Genomic DNA, 6,566 nt, shown 5'->3' with positions numbered 1-6,566 from the left:
CTGTCTCCCTGAGTCATTGCCAAGGTACCAAATGTAAAGCACTTAGAACAGTGCCTGGCACATGGAAGGGACAGAGCAGAGACCTGGGGACAGAGGCACGAAGCAGAGCTGTGCGTTCAGCCTGGCCCTGAATGAGCTCCCCGCACCACCCCCTCTCAGTGACAGACAGGGTAATCCCTGCCCCCACTGGCAAAACACAAGGTTGGAAGATGTGTATTTTCCCCCACAGTCAGATCCAGGGACACAGAACCCCCCAGGGGCACCGCTGTCCCCAGAGCCCCAGGGGCCCTCCACTGGGACTGAAGAACCAGACTGGGCTGTGGGAATGGGGCTGAGCTGCTGCCTCAGGGTCACCCCACTCTGCACAACTCCAGGGGGTGCCTCGTACATCCATGGTAGACGGTGGCCTCGTCCACGTGGAGGGCAAGCCCTGTAGGAGTCAGGCTGAGGCCTTTCGTCCACTGGAGGCCATGTAAAGGCCCAGAAGGTGAGCCCAAGAAGGGAGAGAGGCAGACGGAGGACAAGGAGTGCATGGGAGCCCACTTTGCCAGCAGGGTCCAGCCTGGGGGGTCATGGGTTTTCCCTTCCCTGGAGCAGGATGGTCTGGCTCTGTCCTTGAGATAAAAAGGGACTGGGAGAAAGAGCTTGCCATGGTCCTGGTCCACAGCAGCTCACACCCCGCCTCTAAGACTGGTGACTCGCAGGGCCATGGGCTCCCTGCAACCCCCACCCCACCCCCGGCCAGAGCAGAGCTGCAGGCGCCCTGAGTGACAGTGTGGTTTCCTCCCTGTCTCTGTCCCTCGGTGACTTCCGCTCAGCAACAGCACCAGGGGGATGGCAGCCGGTCCTCACTGACAGAAGACAGGCGGGCAGACGGGGGACAAGGCCAGGCCCCTTCCATGGGGGGGGGGGCAACAGGTGGGGAATCACAGGGAGAGAGCAGTGACTAGGATACAGGGTGTGTGCGTGTGCACGCGTGTGCAGGGACGTGTGTGTGCGTAGGTACGCAGAGGAGAGTGTACGGGTGCACGCACACGCGTGGATTTGTGTAAATGCAGAGCGCTCAAGCGAGTGGGCGTGTGGATGTGTGCAAATGTGCGTGCAGTTGTGTCTGTGCACACACGTGTGTATGCAAGGGGGAGAGAGGGAGGGAGTCGGAGAGCAGAGCAGAAAGGCAGCCACAGAGAAAGCCCTACTGCCCAGCAGAGCCGGCCGACCAGAAGCCCCAGGAAGGAGGAGCTGCTGTGCTCGGGGCTGGCTCATCCTTAGAACCCGGCACACGGGGTGCACGGTGACCTGCTGGTGCCGCCCACCTGATCACGCAGGTCACAGGTGCCTCCCGGTCCCGGCTGTGTCCCCACTTCCCCCTCACCTTCAGCAGCAAGGCCCTCTGGGCCAGCACGCCCCACCCCCAGACCCCCAACGAGCCTTCTCTCAATATGGGCTGGCTTCTCCTCACCCAGGAACAAGGGGATTTCCTGCCTGTTTCTTCAGGCTGGGTGATGTAAGCTGTTTTTCTAGTGTTCAGCCAAAGAACCTTCCAGACCTTCATTTGTCTAAATGCAGAGGCCTTTGGGGACAAGCTTAGCTGGCTTACTGCCGCCCAGCATCTTGTAGCAGTCAGGCCAGCACTGCCTCTAGACCATGGGGATGCAAGAAACAGGGCCCTGCAAAAGGAGCAGGGGACCAGAGTCTTCCTCAGACCAGATGCGCCCGAGGACGTGGCCGCTGTTTCCTGCTGCGTCTGCTGGGGTTGGAACTGAGCCCAGTCACACCTGGGAGCACGAGAGGCCCCAGAGTGCCAGCCGCAGCCCCGCTCTGGGATCTGCACTGAGTATGCAATGGCCCGGACATGTGCAGAGATAAGCAGACAGCTGACCTCACCCCAGGAGGCCCCCAGAAGGCCCTTCTCCTCTGGGCTCTGCAAGGGTCCTGGCAGCCTGCTCTGGGCATTGTCACCCTCAAGGTCAGGAAATTCTCCTTGGGTGAGCCTGTCGAGTCAGAAGCCAGCTATGCCTGCGGACCCACCTGGCCTATCTAGGGCCCCAGATGCAGTCTGGGAATCACGGCATGCCCAGTTCAGGGTCTCGTGAAGACCAAATGCATCCCTCACCCAGGCCCTGGTCTGGAGCAGACCCCCTTCCTTCCTAATCTGGACCCCAAGATGGGCCCGGTTCCCCTCTCCACACCTCTTGCCTCACCTAGCTCCAGAGTCTAGGTGCTTGGGGCCCTGCAGACCCCGGTGCTTCTATCTCTGTCCCTCCCGCCGTCCCTTCCCTCTGCAGAGATCTCTTGCCCTATTCTTCAGGAAGCCATGGAGTCACTCCCGTCTCCTGGATACCTTTCTTGTTCCCAAGTCTGGCTTGGGTGCCTCTCCTAGGGGCTTATATCATGCCCCAAACGTCCTCGACCACAGCACCGATCACAGTGGACTGGGATTACCCGATTACCTGCCTCCCAGGGTGTGTAATCTCTCAGAGAGCAAGACAGCCCGGGGCGGAGTGGGTTGCGTGCCCACTGCCCAGCACACGGTACGTGTCCATGACGTACACGTGGAATGAACAGGTCTCCCCAGCACAGAGCCGAACCCCACCCTGGAGCCAGTGACCCCAACAGATGGGACCGAGGTGGGACTGGGAGCCTCTTCCAAAGGGCTGCTGGGAGCGCGGCCCATCTCCTGGCCCTACCCCCACCCTCCAGCTCCTGTCCCCCGCAGTCCCTGCCACCTCCTGATGCAGGCTCATCAGCTGTTGCCATGGAGACCAGCCCGCAATCAGCTCGGTGCCCTCCCACTGCACGGGGCGGGCAGAGCAAAGGTGGCAGCCAGCTGTGTGCGGAGAAAACCTGCCCAGCAAGACGGGCGCCAGGCTCTGGACTCAGACAAGCCGAGGTTCGGGGCCAGCGCCGAGGACGCTGCCCTGCCCTTCCCACAGCAGGGTGACCTCGGGCAAGTCACTTCACCTCCCTGAGACATGCAGGATTTGAGGGATGAGATGAACCATCCCAGGCAAGGGTCATCAACATGTCATTTTGGGGTGCCAGCCTCGACATTAGCTTTCCTTTCCCAGAGTTTCTGTCCCTTTGGCCTTTGTGTCCAATTCTTCCCAACTCAGGTGGGACTGGAGGAGGAAGGAGAGACTGCAGTCCCTGCTGGCAGTAAAAGACTGTGTGTGACATGTGAAGACTAAGAGGAAGCCTCCAGGGCCACTAATGTGGGTGCCACGCTGGCCACTTGCTATATAATGAGCAAACCCACACAGGGCCATTGGCTTGCCCTCAAAGGACGTCAGTTGGCCTCAAACTTGCCTGACGGCCTCCGTGTCTCCCTAGAGTAGGGTTGGGTCAGGAGGTGTCCCCTGGTCACCTTATTGCTTTACATGGTGCCTAGTTCTGGGGACAGCTGAAGATCCCTGAGCCCACGGGGACCTGGGGACAGGAACGTGCCGAGATGCCGCGAGTGGCCCGTGGCACCAAGAAAGCCGGCTCCCCGGCAGCCTGGGCCGGCTCGGGTCCCGCATGGAGCTGATCACCTGCATCTCAGGCAGGCCTGCAGGGGCCCTGATACAAAATGCGGCCCCCCCACCTCCCTTCCCAGAATGTCAGTCCAGCCCAGTTGCTGGGCTTTTGTCACTGCTGGAAACGGTCCCCAAACTTGGAGACAGGAAGTGGTCCCTTTTGTTAAATCATGGATGGACAGATGGACGGATGAGTGGATGTCTACAAGAACTGGAGGAAAACAGCAAGTAAGGGACAAAGGCCCTGGGGCAAAAGCCCACAGAAACCATGAGAGCAGGTGGGGGGCCGGCCAGGCTCTCAGAACCAGGATTCCAGGGCCCAGTTCTCTGAAAGCTTCTCCAGGGGGTGGGGGTAGAGAAGGATGATACCCACGACTCTGCTCCTTAGGCTCTTTCCCCTGGAACTCTCCACTCCCTGAAAGGCAGGACTACCTCCCTCACCCCCAGGCAGGACTCTCCACCCCAGACTGGCCTGTCACCGTGCCCCCGCCCCCGTGCCCACCGGCCCTACCCACAGACTCACACCTGTCAGAACAGACGCAGAATTGTGTCCTGACCTCGCTGCCGGGCCAGTCGAGATGAAATGAAGGAAGGAAGGTTGCAAATGGATTGCCCCAGAGTCTGCCTGTGAACAAACTTCGATAAGGCCTTAACACAAAGACAGAGGGTCAGAGGTCCTGTGCGCACTTCATCGATCTGGAAAACACCGAACAGAAAGTTGGAGGAAATTTAGAGAAAAGATGACTAAACATAGTTTTTGGTGAGGATGATAAAAATGAATAACGCCCTAACCTCTCAGAAGGCCCGAGAGTTCTCGGAGAGCTGTACTTGGCCCCACTGTGAGCTGTGAGGGGCGTCCGGTTACCCCATCCCAGAGCAGGACTCCGGGGCTCGAGCAGCTGTGGCTTGTCTGTACATAGGGCACGTGCGAAGCAACACTAGGGTGTCCATCGGAGAACCGGGAGCCTGATTAAGTTATTCCTACAGAGCTCGGTGTCTTCACTGTTTTACGAGATGCTGCTGGATCTGTTATACTGTGAGACATGGCCTCGGGGGCTTTCGGCAGGACCGTCCGGCTGTTTGTGCCGTTTGCTTACAGCTCCCCAAAAGTAGACAATCTTGGAAGTTCATGTTTTAATTCTCTCCAAGGCATTTGTAGACACTCACTGGGAAAGAGAAGTGCCGGAATGAAAGTGGCCATTCCTCATTACCGCAGCCTGTGCGGCTCGGGAGGAACCCACGGACGAGGTGAGACCCAGCGGGTACGCGGAAGGTTTTCACAGCTGCAAAGCAGGTGAGCAGCTTGTGTCTCCCAGGACAGAGAGTCTCCTGACCTCTCTCTCCACATGTGAGCACATGAAGAGCTAGGAGGGTTCTCACATGTCATCAGATCTGGTATTTGCAGCAAGAGAGGAAAGAGAAAGACTTTGCTAGTCACCCTTGGAGCCCCCATGGGGCCTGCGGTTCAGGGGCTGCACAGTTGGGGAAATAGTTGCTCAGGACCCCCGATAGGTACCAGAGATGATAAGGAGTATAGTTCTGGGTGAGCAGGGGGACATCCTGATTCCTCAAGTTCCCCTTCCCATCCTGGCCACCCCAAACTCTAAAGACCACCCCAGGATTTCTCTGATCTCCCCACAACTTGAAAGGCATGACTCTACTATGCCATCAACCCCTCAAGGCTCGGGACTATCTAGGGACACTGTCTTTCCATCTCCAGCACTAGCAGCCTTCCTAACCAATGGCAGCCCCTTGGTGTTTGTTGAGTGAATGAATGACCTATGAATGAGCCAGCCACTGCTATGATAACACTGTGTAACAGACAATCCCCAAATCTCAATGACTCACAACTGAAAGCACTGACCTTTTCTCTTATCTGTGAGTACAGGCCAGCAGGGGCACTTCCAGGACCAAGCATCTCCTTTGGGGACCAGCAGCTACAGGGGGCCTCTTCTGCTCACGGCGAATAACAGAAACACAAGAGCCCGGTCACATGTGCACACCCAAAGCCACTGTCCGGGTCACACCCACAAACACTCCACGTGTGGCCACAGCCAGCATCCACGGGCTGGGGCAAGCTGTGCACCCACTCCAACGGGGGCACCACAAACCACCTGGCCGAAGGCGCAGATGTGAAATTCTACGTAGAGAGGGAAGGAAGATTTTGGAACCAAGCGTCCGATCTGCCACAAAGCAGAGAAAGGAAACAAGGGAAGAGCATCGCCTCCTTTGCAGGCTCGCTGAGACGGGATGTACAGAAATCATGACGACATGTCCCCTCCACCAGACAGCACGGTCACCATAAAGAGACCTCATTCTTGGAGAGAGGAATGGCATGCTGGGTGGAGGGACCCGCCTCACAGTGGGACTGGAGCCGCGTGCAGCTTGTTAACGTGGCTCTCACAAGCCCCCTGAGCCAGCAGTCCTCGGAGGATGGCGGTGGGCCAGGCCGGGGCGCCAGGCTGGCATTGCAAAAGCTGTTCAGATAGAGGACATATGAGGGAATTGTCAACCCTCCCAGTCCCGTGTCGACGTATCCCCGGATCTGGGATAAGTGGGACGGGCCCCAGATTCGGAAGGTTCCTGCCTCCCCCTTCCAGGTGCACGCACGCACGCACACACACAGACACTCCCTCCCTGCTGGCTCCCCACAGAGACCCAGAGATGTGGGGACAGTGAGCCGCTGACCTCAGAGCCTCTTTGGGCGGTGGCCGGAGACCGGAGCAGGCTTGGGGAGACAGGATCCCTCGGGTCCCGGCGAGGCTCCTGGCGAGAAAAGGGAGCTCCTACCAGCTCTGCTTGTTCTCAGAAGTTTGTGCGTTTTCTAGTTTCCTTTTTTTCCTCCTTTCCAAAGCTCTGCTCACCCAAGAGAATAATGTGAACACTTAGGATGGCATTTTAATAGTCCCAGGGGCATTGATCATTATCATGAATTTGAAAATAGCGGAGTTATGAATGTTTGACGGTGCGATCACGCGGTGCTATATACGCTGTAAAATCTTAAGCGCCCAGCGGTGCTTTTATTCTCCAAGCACTTTCTGCTCTGTTGTC

At 58.0% G+C, this 6,566-nt stretch overlaps 1 long non-coding RNA gene across 1 annotated transcript; it reads right to left on the bottom strand.

Annotated features, from left to right (window-relative positions):
* Nucleotides 1-4,502: 4,502 nt before the first annotated feature.
* LOC121104918 lies at nucleotides 4,503-6,356 on the bottom strand. Its single transcript, XR_005837266.1, has 3 exons — nucleotides 6,204-6,356; nucleotides 5,380-5,468; nucleotides 4,503-4,681 (listed from the first exon to the last, which is right to left on the bottom strand). It is a non-coding gene; the product is annotated as an uncharacterized LOC121104918 (long non-coding RNA).
* Between the last annotated feature and the right edge of the window lie 210 nt (nucleotides 6,357-6,566).

This window comes from Ursus maritimus, unplaced genomic scaffold, assembly GCF_017311325.1.
Source record: "Ursus maritimus isolate PB19 unplaced genomic scaffold, ASM1731132v1 scaffold_24, whole genome shotgun sequence".
Lineage (NCBI taxonomy): Eukaryota > Metazoa > Chordata > Mammalia > Carnivora > Ursidae > Ursus > Ursus maritimus.
Note: the sequence above shows the minus strand (reverse complement) of the source record. Positions and strands in the feature narration are given on the sequence as shown.